Source organism: Peromyscus californicus, unplaced genomic scaffold (genome assembly GCF_007827085.1).
Source record: "Peromyscus californicus insignis strain IS unplaced genomic scaffold, ASM782708v3 Scaffold_9__1_contigs__length_137607984, whole genome shotgun sequence".
Lineage (NCBI taxonomy): Eukaryota > Metazoa > Chordata > Mammalia > Rodentia > Cricetidae > Peromyscus > Peromyscus californicus.
In genome coordinates, this window is record NW_026294617.1 from 16814103 (window position 1) to 16834952 (window position 20850).

A 20850-nucleotide genomic window follows, 5' to 3' on the forward strand; every position below is an offset into this window, starting at 1 on the left:
TGATAGGAGTAATGGTGTACTCCAGAGCTCAGTAGTATTCTTAGCACCTATATCAGATAGCACAGAAGTACCTATAATTCCAATTTCAGGACATCTGATGCCTCATCTGCCTCCTGGGCACCAGATATGCAAATGGTGAAAAGGCAGATATATTTGGGATCCCAGATCATTAAAAAGGTTTTCTTCATGTATATATTATTGAAAAAACAATTTAAAGTAATTTAGGTGTATAAACATTTTCTCTCTGTGTGTGTGTGTGTGTGTGTGTGTGTGTGTGTGTGTATATATATATATATATATATATATATATATATATATATCATATTTGATATATATATACACCAAATGCATGTCAGGTAGAAGGGAGACCAGAAGATGGTGGCAAATCCTCCATGTTTGAAGTTACAGAGAGTTGTGAGCTGTCCTTTGGCTGCTGGGAATCACAGGCAGGCCCTTTGGATGAGCAACCATTGCTCTTAGTTGTTGATCCACCTACTCAGCCCCATGAATATGACATTAACAGCATTAAGGTGAGAATGGCTGACCCTAAGCTCATCTTTACCTCAGCCTGATAATCCAGAAGAAATCAAAGATTGATAGCATCAGAAACTAGCTTAGACTTTTGTGCTTAAAATGTTTTCAAACCGAAATCTTTAGTAGAATATTACTATTTTAAGGTGTGTTACTTTTGTTTATGTTCTATGTGATTAATTCTGAAGCTGTGTTACTGTGCTTATCTAAAATAACTGATGGTCTAATAAAGACCTGAATGGCCAATTAGCAAGGCAGCAGAAAATATAGGTGTGTCTAGCAGGCAGAGAATATATCCAGGGAGAAATCTGGGAGGAGAGTTTAAGGAGCCAGAGAAGGAGGAGGACTCCAGGGAACAGCCACCCAGCTACATAGAAAGCCATGGAGTACGACTTACAGAAGTAAGAAAATGGGAAAAGCCTAGAGGCAAAAGGAGGGATGAATAATCTAAAGTGAAGCAAAGCTGGCTAGAAAGTAAGCCAAGCTAATGCCAGACATTCATAGTTAAGAATAAGCCTCTGTGTGTGATTTACTTGGCAGCTGGGTGGTGGGCCTCCCCCAAAAGAGTTAAAAAAGAAATGTTAAAACACAAATCTACACAAAATGCAGGAAGAGTACAAAAAATTATCAGGATAGACACTGTCAAGATAAGTTATTAAAAAGTGACTGACTGCTTGACCAAAGCAACAATACTGAGTTCATCTGAAATGTGGTAAATAGGCAGCCATGGGAGCCCACAAGGACACAGGTCAGCTGTACCCAGCTGGAGTTTATGCCTCCTGTAAGGAGAAAAATGGGGGCATGGAGATCAACTTGTCTCAATGGCATCATATTCTGCTTCCTTAATGCCTTCAAAAGCTTCAGTTAGTGCCCGTGAGTGATGGTGATTCCAGATGATCAGGAGATCCTGAGGCTTAAGCAGAAGTCACTCTAAGGTTGGGGCAATCAGGCACTTACAAAGAGATGTGGGGTATGGATGAACTGTTAGGGATGGAGTTCTGGATGTGAGAGCCAGAGGATCAAATGACCAGAGGGCAATAATCAGGGTGTACCCGAGGACAAGCTGGCTCCTCCTGTGCTCTCTGTATCTACCCAGCTGTGGTGGGTTAGCCACCTTCAGCTTTCACCTCTTTCATTAGTCTTGGCAGCTACATCTTAGCTGCCAGTGACAGTACTGTGCATGCTTCCACACAATGGTCCCCACCCCATCATCATCCCTCTCACCTGACTGACCGACAGGAGTACAGACATTCTAAAGAGACATGTATGTCTCTCTCTTTGGCTAACAATTAGGCAAACAGTAGACTGAATGAAATTCAAATTTCCCTTGCAATCACATTCTGGGAATAAATAGTCCTGCCAAGGAAAATGTTTCTGCTGAAGAATTATATGCATCCTACCTTAACAAATACTTTGCAGGAGACAGAGGAGCAGAGAATGGGGGAGGGTTTAGGTGATGGGTAGAAATTCATTATATGACTTGGGTAGCTTAGTTACTTGGATGGCAAGAAGAGTTAACTTCTATTTTCATCCTTGTTCCAATTTAATCACATTGAACACATATCATGTTTTTGATTTTTATAATGAATTTTTTTTCTTTCCTATCATTCTCTTTTAAATTTTTTTATTTTAAGAATAGTCTCACTATGACTCTCTTGCTGGCCTGAAACTCAATAAATAGACTAGGCTTTTCCAAAACAGAGAGATTTATCCACCTTGTCTGCAGAGCACCTGTATTATAGCACATCACAGTGAACTAATTTGGCTCTTTTAATTCACTTATTGAGGAGAGTAACTGAGCCTGGCTGATTAAGTGTAGGCGGAACACAGGCTCTGGTCCTAACTCCTGTAAAAGAAGAAGGGTCCCATCAGCCCTCCTGTCTTACAGTCCGCTGTCTTCCAATTGTGAGCAGTACTGTCTTTCTTTATCATTGAGTCTGGTATAATGTATCAAAAGACCTGAACAGAGTTCTGTCCTTATTCTATATATATTGAAACTCAGGCTCACAGAAATAAGTGGTTTTGAATATAGTTAAGTCTAACTGCTCATTGTCCTCAAACCCCTATTTTAATGACTCACTAAATGAAGTTGAAAAGCAGCCACCTGAGCCAGGCATTGTGGCACAAGACGATAATCATACCACTCTGAAAGTTGAGGCAGGAGTTTCAGGTTTCAAAGTCATCCAAGTTGAGAGTGGCCATTTGTGGGGAGACCCACAAAGTTAAGGGAGACTGGGATTGGCCCAGGTCAATGTCCTTAGTCTTCCCAGAAGCTACAGGACTTCAGGGAATATGGCATGAGCATGTGTTAGCTCTGGGCCTCAGGCTGTCTTCTGTCCCCTCATCAGGGGCATTATCCTGTCTGCAGCCTACAAAACCAGTTTAGGAGCCCTGGAGTGTGGCAGTCCCACTCCTCTTGAATTCCAAGCTAACACTCCTCTTGTATTCCACATCAACAGCATTTGTACCGAGTAGGGGCATGTTATCTCAGTGTATGTGCATGGGGCTTGGGAAGGACATAAATACCCCGAGCAGCCCATTATCTAGGATGGTTGTTCATCTGCCTCTTCCCCACTCACGTCTTAGAGGCCTAGTCACAGTGCCAGGGGAGAGTGTTGCAGGTCCAATTAAAGTGATGTGTCCTAGCTCACATGATGGCAAGCAGTCCCTGTTTACCTGGAACAGACACTGAGGCTTGGGGCCAGGTTTGTGTAGCTGAGGGGCTGGTAGTGGGAAAGCATCATTGGCTCAAGACTCCATGGGCTGGACATCTGCTCCCTGCTCTCTGGGTCACACAGGTCTTTCAACTCTCCCTTCCCATGTCCTTCAGCTGTCTTTATTTCCTCTTTGTTTCTCCCTGTCCAGTGCAATCGATGTCTCCTCAAATTCAGTAAGCTGTCAGGATAAAACAGAACCAGCAGGTAGTGCATGTCGGATGAAGGAGTAGAGGCTACCTGGTTTGCACTCTGTGGCTAGAATCCAGACCTATGTGAAAGTTGCTGGGATTCTCCCATTTCAGCCTCTGGACTACCAGTTGTTTTTTTTATACACATGGGCCACCATGCCTGGCCAAAGGAATATTGTCGTCAACAAAATTAAGGCTTCCTTTGGCTTATAAGTGAACAAATAACTGAGAGATTATGATATTTGCCAATTATAACTCAGAACTCAGAGCAGCTCATTTCACATAGCCAAATATGTATGATAAAATAAGTATTCATAAAATTCTACCCTAGGTGTGCAATTAAGGGAAAACATGATGAATTTTTGGTTTATATTTCATTATAATCTGAAATCTGTTTCACAATTTATTTCTTTGGTTTCATCTAATATGTATTTTTCATTGACTCTGGTATTGGATAGGAGAGTCACCTTACAATGAGGCAAGATTCTTTGTTTGCAGGACACTGTCTAGAATTCACACCTGCTTCACAGATGATGTACTAGACCCAGCTTCCTAAGTGGCTGCAGTTACAGGCATGAACCACTGTTCCCAATTGCAAATTAACATTTGCATTGGCAACATCTCATAGTTCCCATTTAGAATGGTACAGAGTGGCTTATTTTCTATCATAGGCTAAATGTTAATTTTACATTCTGATAGAGGTTCACATTAGTGGTGACAAATATACAAATATAAAATTAGTGTTTCACCATTTTCTTTGAAACTTTAGTTTGGCATGTATAGAAGAGAAAATAATGCCTATGGCCTAGACACACCCTGGGTATATGCCATGTAGCCTCTTAGAATGCTTGGAACAGAATTGAAGAAATCAGAAGGAGATCTGAGTTATTTACTAAAGTTATACAGGGCCCAAAAGAGACTTTCACTGATTTTTTACAAAGATTGACTTCAGAATATACCAATTTCCGAAGCTAGACCAATACAAATTGAATCTTTGGCATTTGAAAATGCTAATTCACAATGCAAAAGTGAAATTTGGTTGTTAAAGGCAAGATCAGTACCTTTAGAGGAATGGTACTGTGATACAGTCAGTATTGAGTCACATAACCATGATGATGTTTGGATAGGAGAGGTGATTTCCAGAGGCTTGAAGAAAAAAAAATGTCAGGTACTTTAATTGTTGCAAACAACATCACCTAAGAAAGGAGTGTAGACAGGCATTCCTAGAAACAATGTTTTTATAAGAATAATTCAATTAGAAGGCCCCTGCCTTCTGGAGTATACAGAATGTGTAGCAAAGGCCAACATTGGACCATTGGATCCAAATTAACAAGGGATAGACAGGATAACCTTTGCCAGCAGGAAATGCCTTCAGTGGCCTCTCATAGTCCTCCATATCCAATTTGGGTCAGTCGTTCCCTGTCAACATGGAGGAAGCTCCTACCCAGAGCAATTAAAGGACCTATGCCTATTGTAAAAAATCTATACTGCTCTGGATGATAGAACAGCTTTAGAAGAAAAAACAAAAATTTCATAAGTAACCATCAAGTGAATATTTTTACAGACTTCTATAAATGATCATATACCAAAGCCAAAGTTATGAATAAATGACATTGTAACTGAAGGTCTTGTAGACACAGGGCAGATGTAACAATAATTGAACCTAAATCTTGGCATCCAAATTACGCTTTTCAAGAGGTAAATGTTCATCTTTTAGGGATTAGAACATTATCTCAGGTAAAATAGAGCATGAGATGGTTCTAATGTAAAGGGTCAGAAAGAGAGCAAAATTAAAGCCATATGTAGCTAATATAGCAATGCATTTATTGGGACAGATTTGTTAAAGCAATGGAATACCAAGATTAACATTCCTCTGATCTCAGAGACAAACCATAATCTAACATGTTTCTGGGAAAAATATTAACAGAAATTATAAAGAACAGTCACTGACCATTCAGTGTGTACAAAAACAAGGCACAACAGCTGCTGCTTTTTAAAAGCTACTGACATCTTTACCTTTAAAATGGCTGACTGACAAACCTGTCTGGGTGGACAGTGGCCTTTGACATCAGAAAAACTACAGGCCTTACAACAGCTGGTACAGGAGCAGCTAAATGTTCAACATGTTGAGGAATTTAACACTCCTTATTATTTTCCTGTATTTGTTATTAAAAAGAAAATGGAGAATGGTAACCCATCTAAGAGATGTAAGATTTCTCTTAATTTGTCAAATGTTAATGGATTAGACATGGTGAATGTAATTATTGCCTTATATATTAATATATAATTATTGTATATATTGTATATATTGTTTCTGTGTTCATTAAAACCTTCACTTTGCATTTAGGCAAAAGGGAGAAATGTTGTGTGATATTTTGTTTGTGTTTAGACAAATAAGCTTGCCTGGACATCAGAAGGTAGAGTTTAGCCTAGTTAACCACAGAATCTTGGTGTGGATAGCTCATGCCTTTAATACCAGGCTTGGGAGGCTCTTACCTTTAATCTCACCACTGGAGAGGCTCAGGCCTTTAATGCCAGCACTCTGGAATCTCATGACTTTAATCTTACCAGGAAGGTGGAGAAAGGAAGTGATAAGGTAGGGTGGAGACAGGATTACAGCCCTTTTGGTCAGAGGATCTGGAAAGGTAAGAAGTCACTGGTGGCTGCTCCTTTGCTTCTCTGATCTTTCAGGTTTTAACCCAATACCTGGCTCTTGGTTTTTATTGCTAAGACTAATTAGGGTCATGATTCAATTATTTTAATTAGGATCTTATAGTTCTTGTTTAAAGGAACTTGTTATATTTGTTTTTTTTTTCATCTAAAAATAGTGTTTTACTTATAATTAATTTAAAACTTGTTTTAAATTCTGAGCAAGGCAGACATTTGGGAAGATGCTAGCTCCATTTTTCAGGCCACAAACTGAAGCCATGCCCCCTTATCTTAGATCAAGGACCTCACACATATTAGGGAAGCACTCTAACACTTCTTTGGGTTCCCTCATTTAAGCATGGTACCCACGAGCATTTGTCCATAACTACGAGGCATTTTTGGTTACCTCATCTCCCAGTGCTCTACAACAGCAGTTACTGACCTCAGGTGGATTCTGGAATCCACTGACCTTGTAACCAGTATGTTCTGAGGCACAGTTAAGTTTTTCTTTCCTTTTTTTTCCCTTGAGACAGGGTCTCACTATATATCCCTAGCTATCCTGGAACTTGCTCTGTACACCAGGCTGGGAATGAACTCAGAGATCTGCCTGTCTCTGCCTCCCAAGTGCTGGAATTAATGGCATGTGCTACCAGCACACGGCTTTGGCTCTTGCCATTATTTCTAATTCAATTTCACAGTGAGCCAAGGTTACAGAATATCTCGAGGGAAAACAATGGCTAAGAAAGTAGACCCCTGATGTGAGTTTTTTTTAATTTGTTTTGTTTTTTGTTTTTTTTGAGACAGGGTTGTTCTGTGTAGTTTTGGTGCCTGTTGTCCTGGAACTCCCTCTGTAGACCAGGCTAGCCTTGAACTCACAGAGACCCACCTGCCCCCAAATGCTGGGATTAAAGGTGTGCACCACCACCACCCAGCCCCTGGTGTGGGTTTTAAGGAAAGGCTGATAGGGGAATTTCCAAGGCCATCCTGAAACCCAGGGTGAAATTTAATGGGCAATTCCCGGATACATTTTTGTTTGAGCAGTTTCTGTGTGCGTGGCCCTGGGTGTCCTGGTACTCTGTAGAGCAGGGAATTCAGGAGCTCTGCTGCCTCTGTCTCCCAAGCAATGGGATTACGGGGGTGTAACACAAGGCCCAGTTTATCACTAGTTCTAACAGGAAACAACCAAGACTAAATTTTAGGCTCTTCGAGCACAGAATGCTAGACTAATGCACATAAAAGCAGGCTGCCCTCACGTAAGAGGCACGGGTGCCAAGAGGGTGTGTCTCAGCACCATGGAGTTCCAAGCACAGTTGGGAGTGTGTGTGTATGGTTATGTGTCTTCCTATCGTAGACCCATCTTAAACAGCGGGTCAGGGTTCAAACGGCACCACACCGACTCAGGACAGGTAAGCCTGACCAAAGCTGACACTGACGTCACACCATGGCCTCACAGCACAAGACCACACACCGCTTTTGTCACTTCCTAACCATATTTCATGTGTGAGGAATAAGTTCCCAGGCTGGGGGTGCACACACCTGTAATCTCAGCATCTAGGAGGATGAGGTAGGATTGCTATGGAGTTTAAAGCCAGCCAGGATTGTATACAGTGAGACCCTGTCCTAAACAACAACAAAAAAAGCCACCTGCACTGACAAAAATAAAATAAAAAGTAAAAACAACTCTTTTCTTCCAAACTCAAGTATGCCCCTGGTCTGGTCCATTGCGTTAGTCTTGGAAGCAGTGTGTGTATGTGTGTGTGTGTGTGTGTGTGGGATGTTTGGACTATTTGCCCACCCAACATTAAACACCAAGATATCAGACAGGGTGAAGCAGGGCAGCCAGTTTTCCATGGAACTGGGCTGTGCTGAGCTTCACAATGCTCGGACTCCTGTCTTTCTCCCGGCCTCTTCCTTCCGGTGTTGGAAGGCAGAAAACAATCTTCTCTGAAGATACTTGGTTATCTTATACACAAAAGCACTCTTCCAGTGCACTGTGGTTCTGGAAATCCTGGTCCCAGTCTAGTTCAGCTGGTGGATGAGCTGATTGATACGTTCACCCGATAGCCAGGAGAACCCATCTCCTTGAGCAACCCCACCCTGTTCTTGGTAGCATGCCGGGCCATGGAGAGGCAGAAAGGGCACAAGAATGAGGAGATCTCCTGGAAATGCTTCCCCGGAAGGTGATTTCATGGATGAGGTCTTCCACACCAAATCTCCCCAGGTGCTCCTCAATCACTGTGTTGTCTGTCACAGCGACAGTCTTATTGTTAATCCTTACTTGTCCACGTTCCCGGACAGACTTCAGATTTGGAAGGTCTGAAGGTCACATATCCCCAGGTCACATAAGGCTCCACTGTGCGTAGCGTTTTCACACTCTGAGGGGTGACATGGCCAAAGACACCACTGAACAATTTCTTCAGGTGAAGTTTTGCTATGGTCTTCTGTACCAATAAACTCACTCCTTCTGTCCTTTCCATGCAAATAACGAAGGCCAAGGAATGTTTATCAGGCACTTCCAATGCACGAGGTTTCACTTCTAGTTGCCGGACACGCATGTATGAATGATTCCAGTCGCTTAAACCTGAATTCTTTTTATTTCCCCTCCCTCTTTGCCAAAAGGGCCTGCTTTGCCTGGGTTGCTTTGAGAGCCTGAGAAGCCTTCCTCTTTTTCAGGAGATTTTCTGGAACCAAAGAGATCATTTTTCTCTCCCTTCCTCCACCATCTTTCCGGTGATACAGCTACTGCTCAGGCGCGGATAGAGAGGCCCGCTCTATGGCTCCTTGATCATAGAGACGCCGCTCTCGCCCACTCTGGACGACCCAGGCCAGCTGGGATCCCTTAGCAGCTGTGAGCTTCCGCGAAATCGTCTTACTAGCACTGAATCCAGCCAAAAATTTTCCAGTTTCCTTCGCATCCCTGCCAAGCTGTCTAGAATCTATGACATTCATCAAGATCCAGCCCTTTTCAGTTAGGCTGTGGTGTCTGGACGCGGGCACTTGGCTGTGAACAGAAGATGCACAGGAACTTGTTATATTTGTGTGTTTCTGTTTGTGCCTTTCATCAGTGGTGCTGTCCATATTGCATTCCTCTTATTAATTATAGGTTTAAGAATGTATTATTTTTTCAGAAAATGATGGACTTACATGTAATTTTGTATTTTGAAAATTGGCTAACATATTATATTACTTTCTAGAAATTTGTTGTTTGAGGGGAACTTTCTTTCTTTTTGTTTTTTTGAGACAAGGTTTCTCTGTGTAGTCTTGGTGCCTGTCCTAGATCTCATTCTGTAGACCAGGCTGGCCTCGAACTCATAGAGATCCACCTGACTCTGCCTCCCAAGTGCTGCGATTAAAGGTGTGCACAACCACTACCCAGCCCTGGGCTTCCCTGTTCTAATTTCTTGGCATATCTGTGTTTTCCAATTGTTGCTGTTTGCTTGTGTTTTTTTAATAATTGATATGGTTTATACATTGATTTTGAATTGTTAAGTATTCTTACACATTATTTTCTGTGTGTTTTAGTTGGATTCAACTGTCATTGTTACATATCCTAGCATGATCTGAGGACTATCAGTTGAGGGCTGGCATAGATCAGAATCACCTGTTGCTATGCCTGAGAGATTATACATTTATTGTTTGAGTAGGAAGGTCCAATCACTGAGTGTAGCAGTGTCTCTAAGCAAGTGGCCCAGACTTGATAAGAGAGCTAGCTGAGCATAAGACCATAACCAGGCAAGAGAACACATCAATAAGCAATGTTTTCCAATGTTTACACCTTCCGTTACTAGCCAGGCCTTTTTCTTGAGTTCACTCAATGATTGGATGTGCCCTGGCAGTGTCAGCAAAGTAAGCCTGTCTATCACCTCAATTGCTTTTGGTAAAAGGATTTAATCACAGCAACAGAGAAAATTTTTAGAACAAAAATGGCTACCCTTAAAAAGAGGCTGTTGCTGTAAGAATCTGAGAATAATGTATTTTGGAGATATGCAGTAGATATACAGGACTTTGGATATCAAAAGCCATTGTAAACTCTACACAGATCTTAATGGGCCATTCCAAGAAGATCTGGAAAATGAGTGTTGAGAGTAATTTATATAGTGGAGGTCAAGGTCATGAGAATACAGTGGGAAATAATCTCCACAAAAAAACCATGCTGGAGCTCATGTCCTTTGAATGATAATGGCCCCCATACGTTTAGGCATTAGATAGAATGCTTGCTCCTCATTTAGTGGGTTGATTGAGAACATTAGGGGATATGGAATAGATGGAGGAGGTGTGTCATTGGGAATGGACTCTTGTTTGCTGCCTGCTGCCTTCAGATCAGGGTGTAAACACTTAGGTCCATGCTTTCCTATTGCCATCTTTCCTGCAATGACGATAATGGACTTGAAAGAATAAAAAGAGAAAGGTGAAGTTGGTACTTTTGATGGGCCCTGCCACAGTGTGCCTGCCACTAAGCAAACACACCACAAGCAGCAAAGTTGGTGCAAGGGGGTTATTGGGGAGGGTGAGAGTGAATGTGTGAAGGGCCATGTCAGAGTGGGACATGAGAGAGGCAGACAGGCAGACAAGAGGAAGAAAGAAGAGGAAGAAGAGAAGCATGAAAGGCCAGAAGAGGCAAGAGAGGAATAAGAAGCAAGAGAGACAAGAGACAAGACAGATGAGAGGCGTCAGAGAGGAAAGAGAACGAGCTGTGCCTGGTGAGCACTTTTTAGGGGTACACATATCACATCCTGATGGTGGAAAGGCCCTGGCAGCAGGTGATGACGTAGCAGAAGCAGGCTGCTGCTGCGGTGGAAACTAACAGGACTAATCCTCTGAGAAGTGTAAGCAATCTCCCAATTAAAAGCCTCCTGTTTTAAGAGTTGATTTGACAATGTTCCCCTCACAGCAGTAAACCAGTAACTTAGCCAGGCCATTTGTATATTATCCTGGCAAAGAAATCTGTCTGTATTCTGCCCAAGTACTGAGAAACTGAGGCAGAATTAAAAAGTAATGACTTCTTTGACAAAACATTGAGTCAGTGATACAGTTAGTACTTATGATTCATGCAGGTCTATAGTGAAAAAGAGCAACAAGTAAGGCAAAAAGAAATGAAACATGCAATTTGGAGAGAAAAACAAGTCATTTCAGAAGGAAACAGAAAAGGAGGATGAGCCCTTTTGTTTCTGGGCCCATTCAGTAGGATATGGCATTGCAGGAGAAATGCCTACTAACATTTATTCACAGAGACACACAAACAGATCAACAGTATTGAGTATACATCAGAGAAACAGTATCAGCAATTACTAACTTTATCAAAGGGCAGACAAGCTGGGTATGGAGGCTCATGCCTTTAATTGAGAACTCAGCTTTAGTTGTCAGTCACATACTAAACAGAGGCAGTAATTTTCAAGGTTAGTGACATTAAAGAGAAGACACATGTCCTTCATTGTAAGCATAGGAAAGGTGTCCTAATAATAAGACTCACTCAGCCAAGTCTTCAATTTATGGAAGCAAAAGGGAAGCCAATTTGTAGGTACAAAAATCACCCTCCTACAACACATGTTGTTGCTCTGTCCCAAGTTGGACCATTCCATTCATAGCCAGATCCCCATATGGTTGTATCATCTGAATGACACTTTTTTTTTTTTTTTTTTGTTTTTCGAGACAGGGTTTCTCTGTGTAGCTTTGTGCCTTTCCTGGATCTCGTTCTGTAGACCAGGCTGGCCTCGAACTCACAGAGATCCTCCTGCCTCTGCCTCCCGAGTGCTGGGATTAAAGGCGTGTGCCACCACCGCCCGGCTTGAATGATACTTTTTATATTAAAAAGAAAGAAGCAAATTTAAATGTCATGGATTCCTCCCATATGGTCTCAGTTCTGCACTGATGCAGACATCTATGTTTGAGAGTGAGAACCCCATTGAGGAGATCCTGAGAATGCATTGCATGAAGCTGTGAGAATGAAGCCTGGGTTGCATTTTGAGACACAAGATGTTAAGATACCAAATTATGAGGTATTTTTCATGGAGAGCTGTATATCACAAGCAGAACAAGCCAAAGGGAGAGAGAGATGTGTGAGAAGTTGCAGGCATGGAGCTTTTTAAGCCTTTTGAAACTGAAGCTCTAGGTGTCTGAAACAGAGCTGCAGGAATTGGTATTAGCCCTGCTGGGTTAGAGTTTTTCTTTGGTTGAAATGTTCCTCACTGTGTCTGCTGCCCTTTCCACTGGAAGGGAATGTACATTGTATGCTGTTGTGTGTTGGGAAGACAGAGTTGGTTTGTTGATCATGTGAGACACTGCAGTCATGAGGGCCCTGCACTACCCTAACTAATGATAGTATTCATAATAACCTAACTAAAGTGCCATTTCAAAGAACAGGGGGAAAAATGAACATTTAATGTCCAGATGTCTTAATTCTACAGGGACAGTACCTGGTGATGGATGGGCTCATCTTAACAGGGAGCTGGGTTAACATTGAACAGAAGGTCACCATGTGGTCTGCTGACAATTTGACTTGTGACTTCATCAGGAAGGATGCAGTCATGGGACTTGGCCACCATTTTGCTAATGGTTTCACAAAACAGATAAATGAAATGTGAGTTCTTGGTTACTGAAACCACTTGCCATAAACCAAAATGATGACAACCATAAACTTCCTGGTACACTGAACCTTCAGAATATTACCTCATTTATACTAGGAAGGTGATGCCGGATTTTCATGATGTGTGTTTGCTTTATTTTTGACACATTGCTTTACATAATATATTTTTTGGCTTCCACAGAGACTGAAGAATTTTCCTAGCCAAGTGTCTCCAAAACTAGGTAACTATCAAAGGAAGGGGGTGTTTTAAAGTGTTTAAACTTGAAAGACTCATGGGAACTTGCATCATCTAGGGCTGTTCTTGGGAAAGCATGTATCCCAAAGGAATGAGAGGAATAGATTCCTGGGCGTCAGACAAGCACCTACCCCTGGCAGCTATGACAGCTGGAGGCTACATATGCAGGTATTCTGGGGCAGACACAAAAGTGGACAGCAAATGGACCAAAGAAGTCCTGGGTACCCTAAAGAGATAGAATAATAAAAACAGGATGGTGTTATTGGCAAAAAAAACCAGACAGGTAGATCAATGGATTCAAATCTAAGACCCTGATGTAAATCCATACACCTGTGAACACCTTGTTTTTGACAAAGAAGCCAAAATTATACAATGGAGAAAATCATCTTCAACAAATGGTGCTGGCATAACTGGATGTTGGCATGTAGAAGAAAGCAAATAGATCCATGTCTATTGCCCTGCACAAAACTCAAGCCCAATTGGATTAAATGCCTCAGCATAATTTCAGTTATATTTAACTGATACAAGAGAAAATGGGAAAGAGCCTTGAATACAATGGCACAGGAGACAACTTCCTGAATAAAATAGCAGTAGCATAGACACTGAGATTGACAGTTAATAAATGGGGCCTCATGGAACTGAAAAGCTTCTGTAATGCAAAGGACACTGTCAAGACAAAATGGCAGCCTACAGAATGGGAAAAGATCTTCAACATCACAACTTAGAGGGCTGATCTCTAAAATATAAGAACTCAAGAAACTAGACATCAAAAATATAATCTATTTAAAAATGGTACAGATCTAAACAGAATTCTTAACAGAAAAATCTCAAATGGCTGAGATACATTTGAAAAAATTGTTCAACATCCTTAGCCATCAGGGAAATGGAAATCAAAATGAGTCTAAGATTCCCTTGAATGTCAAAGATCATAAACTCTAATGATAACTTATGCTGGAGAGGATGTGGAGCAAGGAGAACTCCCCTCGATTGCTGATGAAAGTGCAAACTTATACATATACTTTGGAAATCAGTATGGATAGGAAGCATGTACGTTTCAAAGTCAGAGAATCAATACATCTAAGTTGTTGGTATTATTTGGAAAATTTAGAAAATGCCACACTGTAGAGGAAAGTTGCCACTGGTTGTGGGCTTTGGGGTTTTAAATCCTCACACCACTTCCAGTTCCCACTCTGTGCTCCAAACTTCAGGTTGAGGTTGTGAGCTCTGAGCTTCCTGCTTTAGCTGTTATGTCTGACACTTGTTTCCATGCCTCTCTCATGATGATCCTGTTTCACTCTGGAACCATAAGCCAAATTAAGCTCTTTTATAGATTGCCTGAGACACTGTGTTTTATCACAGGAAGAGAAGACACTAGTATACATTCATAAAGTTTACTCTGGATAATTGATGGGAAATGTGATATCTAAAAGGTTTGCCTTACTAACTAAATTCTCAGGGCTTTTGTCCATGGGTTTGTAGGTGCAGACAAAATAAAGAGGGACATCATAATCCTTGAGTAGGTTGTTGACACTTGTCAGATATTTTTCTCAATAATAACCTTGTGTAACTAAATGTACATATGTTAGTTAAAGATCTTACCAAACCCTTTATACTCATAGATTACCCTCCAATAGGAGTTCTCTCATTTCATCAAAGACTATAGTGATTTATGAAAGCTTTAACAAATTCATTCCACACTTCAGGCTTTACTCATAGATGAACTTGTTCATGGATTCAAAGGCTATGATGAAATGCAAAGTCTTTATGACATCGATTACATGCAAAGGGTTACTATCTAATGTGAATTACTTCATGCCTTTGAAGGTAATTGTGACATGCAAAGGCTTTTACCACATTGCTTTCACTCATAGGGTTTCTCTCCCAGATGAGTTCTTTTATGAATTTGGAGATGGCTTTCTTGTGAAAAGACTTTCCCACATTGATTACATTCATTGGGTTCTTTTGTGTATTTGGAGGCTACTGTGTTGTGGGAAGGCTTTCCCACATTGACTACATTGTAGGATTTCACTCCAGTATGAGTTGATCTATGAATTCAGAGATGACTGTTGTGAAAAGGCTTTACCACACTGATTACATTCATAGGGCTTCTCTCCAGTGTGTTCTTTTCTGTATTTTGAGACTAGTATGTTGTTAAAAGGCTTTACTTCATTGATTACATTCACAGGGTTTTCTCCAGGAGGACTTCTTTCATGCCTGTGAGAATAATTGGCACATGTAAGTGCTTTAACAAATTTATTATGGTGATGATTGCTTTCATCTCTATAACTTAACTTGACAGTTTTATCTAATAGCAAAGATGAATCAGATATTAAGGTTTACCATATTGTTTATATCCACAGCATTCCTCTTTATTATGGGCTCTATTGTGTGTTTGAAGATACCAGTGATTGTTAGAGCCTTTAGTACATGGATCACTTTTATAGCATCCTTATTCATATGAGTTTTTTTCATATAATTGAAGAAAACTGGAAGAACTCAGAGCTTTACCACACTGATTCCATTTATAACATTTTCCTTTGTGGTGAGTTACACTACATTTGCAAAATGAACCAGAACAAATAGAAGAATTTACACTCTTTTTGTATTTAAAGGTCTTTTCTGTGGTGTGAGTTTGTTGATGTGTTTCCAATGAGATTTGAAAAGCAATTATTTGTAAACTTATATCACATTCAGAAAGGTTATTCAAAGTAGGGACTACTACATGTCTTCTAATTGTTCTTGGTAAGAGAGAGATACATTGCTTCTTTCCATATCATTTATGCAACATTAGCATGTTTCCACAGTGATTTATAGTATACCATTACAGAAAGAATAACAAAAGTTTCCATATTGCATTCCTAAACTGTATTTTTGTTCCTCATAGAGATTTTGTATAGATATTCTGCTTTTTCCTCAACAACCTTCTTAATTCTCATAAACTGACTCTATCACAAAATTTTGATTACTCACCACAAGTTACACTAGCTTTACAAGGTAGTATTTGGTCATTAGAGGATTTTGAACATATATTTATCTCCCAATGCACAAGTATGCCTTTTCCTATACCTTTGTAGTGTGGAACTAAACGTATTAGCAGTTCTATAGTCTAGTTCTCATGAGGCTATGATTAAAATGGTGATATCTGTTAAGGCACTTTTTGATTGTCTTCTTTCTGAGAGGAATGCCTTGCAAACAGTGATCATCTACTTAACATTGAGATACACAGTGATGTGAGAATTCAGGTAATCATTAATGCACTGAAAGCTGTGCTCATTTACACTGTTGCTTTTCCATAAAATTTCCAGGGCCAATTAAAAATTTTTATATGGAATTCAAGGCCAGCCTGGTCTACAAATCAAGTTCCAGGACAACCAGGATTTTACACAGAGAAACCCTGTCTTGAAAAACCAAATAAAAAAAATTTCTTCTTTGGGATATTTGTATTATTTTTCATCATAAAAGTTACCTTCCATGTCTTCTAGATCAATGTCCTTTAATATTGTGGTCTTCCCATTTGTACCCTAAAATATACCAGAAAATGTATGATTTATTATTGGAAACTATGCAAAATTTAAATTTCTTTATCCAGTTTTGTGGTGATATTTTATTTTTGCTCTAACAAATAAAGCTTGCCTGAAGATCAGAGGAAAAAGCCAGCCATTATATTAAACATAGAGGCCAGGCAGTAGTAGCGCACACCTTTAATCCTAGCATTAGGGAGGCAGATCTTCATCCAGATCTCTGTGAGTTCAAGGCTATACTGAAACAGAGCCAGGTATGGTGGCACACATCTTTAATCCCAGCCCTAGTTAACCTAGAAGTCTAGAGGTCTATACAGACAGACAGAATGTGATAGAGCTGGGCAGAAAGAGGAAGTGATGTGGCTGGGTGGAGAGAGGAAGTGAGATGGCAGGGCACAGAAATGCATACAGGTGTGAGTATATAGGAAGTAGCTCGCTCTTGGGCTGAGGATTTCCTATCAGTAAGAACATGGCTGGCTTCTAGGCCGGGCGGTGGTGGCGCACGCCTTTAATCCCAGCACTCGGGAGGCAGAGCCAGGCGGATCTCTGTGAGTTCGAGGCCAGCCTGGTCTACAAAGCGAGTTCCAGGAAAGGCGCAAAGCTACACAGAGAAACCCTGTCTCGAAAAAACCAAAAAAAAAAAAAAAAAAAAAAAAAAAAAGAACATGGCTGGCTTCTTTCTGCTTCTCTGATCTTTCAGCTTTCACTCCAATATCTGGCTCTAGGTGTTTTTTGTTTTGTTTTTCGTTGTTGTTGTTTTTGTTTTTTACTAATAAGATTATTCAGCAATTCGTGTTACACAGTTTACATAAAAATCATGCCTGACTCATTCACCACATTCTTCCCCTTTACTGACTGAAATTACAGAAGAGCATGAAAAACCAAGAAACCGTTGGCCCCTTATATTAAATGTTGAAGGAAAATCCACAGTCTTACCTGTAGGAGTGAGGTTCGGGTAGGTCTCCAGCATAACATCTCTGTGGAGACTCTACTAAGAAGGATCCAGTAAAGCCCACTCCTCCCAAGTGAAGTTGATAAGCACATCATCATAGGTGATAATATAATCACCAAGTCAGTTTAGAAGGAAATTGGAAAGGACGTTCTCATGTGTCATTTCTTGGCCACATGAATAGAACTTCCCTTTCCAAGAGAAATGACTATTAACACACATAGAGAGAGAGAGACAAGCAAACAAGTCAACATACTAAGTACATGTCAGAGAAACTGTATGAACAATACTAACTACAAAGAAAGATGGGCAAGCATTGTGTATTGTCTAATACCTTTAATCCTAGCACTCAGGAAGCAAAGGCAGGTGTTGGAGTCCAGCCTGGTCCATGAAATGAGTCAGGATAGCCAGACTTACATATTTGGACCCTGTGGCCCCTCAAAAAGATAACCAGCCAAAGAAACAAAAAACAGGGTCTCACTGAAGTTCTGACAAAGAGATATACATTCATTCCATTTCTGTATTCAGCTCCCAGAAGCTTGAAGTGTCACAGTTTAAACTACAATTAATAAGATCTCACTAAAAGGAATGCATGTTTAACCCATTAAACATGCACAAATGAAAATACAATAATTGTTAGTGGATTAAAGAACCGGGCATGAGATTTGACTCAGTAGTTAAGAACACCTGCTGATATTGTAGAGGAAACAGGTTCACTTGCCAGAATTACATAGCTCACAACTGTCCATAACCTCAAGTTCAGGGGTTCTGAGACCCTCTTCTGACTACTAGGAGCACCAGGCTCACATGTGGTACATATCCGTGCATGCAGGCAAAATACTCATATTTATTTAAAAAAATTCAAAGTGTATGCAACAAGTAGAAAGAATATCACCCACAATCTAATGACTCAGGATCCTCAGGTATTGTTAATGTCATGAATATATGCCATCCAAAGAGAAAAAAAAAATATCCTCTGCCAAACTTTAAAAGTCAAGATGTTGTTGAAGCTTGGCACAACAGCACATGCTTGGCATGTACAAAAACCTACATTCCAGGTCCACCAGCCAGTAACATAAAAATAAAAAACCTGCGTGTGTTGACACAAACATTTTTTTAAGTAAGAGATTTTCTATTCGTCTTACATATCAACCACAGATTCCTGAGTCCCCCCTCCTCCCACCCCCTACCTTCTCCCCCAAACCACCCCCCATTCCCACCTCCTCCAAGGCAAGGTCTCCCCAGGGAGTCCAGAGAGCCTGGTACATTCAGTAGAGGCAGGTTCAATTTCCTGAGGCACCTTTTTTGACACTGGCTTCCTTTTGCTGGCTGTGTGTGTTGCATGTCAGGTATCCCCATCTCAAGGTTGTTGTCGCCTGTGTTTTACCTGGTGGTGGGATGGGTGAGGGCCCTGGTGGCTTTTTGTGGAAAGGCTCTGTATTTGGGCACAAACATTTAATATGAGCACCTGAAAAGGAGAGTTAGACAGATCTCTGAGTTTGAGACCAGCCTAGTCTCAAGAACTATTTTCAGAACAGCCAGTGCTATACTAAGAACCTTTGTCTTCAAAAGCAAAAGCAAAATAACAAAGTCATAAATAAAAAAAAAGCAACCAAAATGGCATAGCAACTAAAAGCAATTGCTTCTACTGTATCTTATGCTATTTAGGGATAAAATCTATAATGGTGGTGAATCCATGACAGCGAGAGAAAGAAACTGGCTTATCAATTTCAACCCCAAGAAAGTAGACACAATGAATAGGAAATGGGGTGAGGCAATAGACATTCAAATCGCATCCCCAGTGAGGAACTTCCTCCAGAAAGGCTGCTCCTTCTATAGATTCCATAAGCACTGCAAAAGAAGCCACCAAATGAGAGCCAAGTGTTCATCTATATCATCCTATATGGAGGTTTATATTCACTCAATCACATGCTGTCCCAGGTCACTATAGACCTATGGTCATCCCATGATGAAAATGTATTTAGTCTGTGCATCTCCCCTAGAGCTCTCCTTGTCATTTAGCCTCTCTGGGTCTGTAGACTGTAGTGATTATCCTTTACTTAACAGCTAATATTCAGTTATTAGTGAGTACATATCATGTTTGCCTTTCTGGACCAGGTTGGCTCTCTCAGGATGATTTTATAGTTCCATCCATTGCCTGCAAATTTTATTATGTCATTTTTTAATAGCTGAGTAATACTCCATTGTGTAAATGTACCACATTTTCTTTATTATCAAGGTGAGAGACATCTAGGTTGTTTCCAGTTTCTGGCTATTATGAATAAAACTTCTATGAATACAGTTGAGCAAGTGTCCTTGTGGTAGGATGGAGCAACTTTTAGGTATATTCCCAAGCATGGTATAGCTCCGTCTTGAGGTATGTCAATTTCTACTTTTCTGAGAAACCTTCATATTGATTTCCAGAGTGGCTGTACAAGTTTGCACTCCTACCAGCAATGAAGGAGTGTTGTTCTTTCTCATCATCCTTGGCAGCATGAGCTGTAATTTGTGTTATTGATCTTAGCCATTCTGATAGATGAAAGATGGAATCTTATAGTACTTTTGGTTTGCATTTAACCAATACCTAAGGATTTTCACCATGTCCTTAAGTGTTTCAGAGCCATTAGAGATTCCTCTATTCAGAATACTCTGGACCTGTACCCAATGTTTTAATTGGATTCTTTGGGTTGTTGATATCTGTCTCACCAAGGACACAAAGTGTCCTGACTCTGCCATGGTGAGCTCAGAATCCATGCAGGGCTGCGTAGTCTCCAGGCCCTGGCCTTCCATCTATCAGGCTGTGGGGTGGGGGCTGCGTAGGCTCCAGACATGCCAGGAGTCCTCTGAGGCTCTGGGTCCCTTCTCAGGGAGCTAGAGCCCTGCTGCAGTTTGCTCCCCACAGCTTCACCTGACCAGGGCTATCCTGGGAATCAGGCTGTGGCAGGAGTCCTAAGAGTGCAGGACCAGGTTCTTGATCTAAGGGCTCCATGGCGTTGTGGCCTTGCAGCGTTTTTTTTCCTGTAGCCAGCTAATATGAGAGGACTTTTTCAGCTGGACTGTCCCAGCTCTCTGGTCCCAGACACTAGCTGCCCCAGGATTTTCCTAGACCACTGTTGTTGCGAGGCCCCACCCCACCAGTCTCTAGCCTGTGTGCCATTTTTTTTGGTACCCTATTTCACTCTCTAGGGATCTCTCTCTAGGATGAGCTCTCTAATCATCCTGATTTTAGGTGTGTATCTTTTGCTGTCTCACCACCTCTTCCCCTCAAGGCATTTATTTTCCTGAGTGCCATTCTCTAGGCTATTGGATGGAATCTGAATTCCCACTTAATCACTGTGTACTACCCTCCCCTCCCTGAGCCTTTTCTGTGTGTTTGTTGCTGGAGATGGAGCCTAGAGAATGGATACTAAGGAAGTGCTCTGTCATGAGCCCACCCTCTGTGTAACAGGAGCATCCATGCTGATTCCAGCTGCCTAG

General features: G+C 41.0%; 1 pseudogene; it reads right to left on the reverse strand.

Moving 5' to 3' along the window:
• Positions 1 to 335: 335 nt before the first annotated feature.
• On the reverse strand, positions 336 to 20362 carry LOC128105923 (60S ribosomal protein L7-like 1; annotated as a pseudogene).
• Positions 20363 to 20850: the final 488 nt, after the last annotated feature.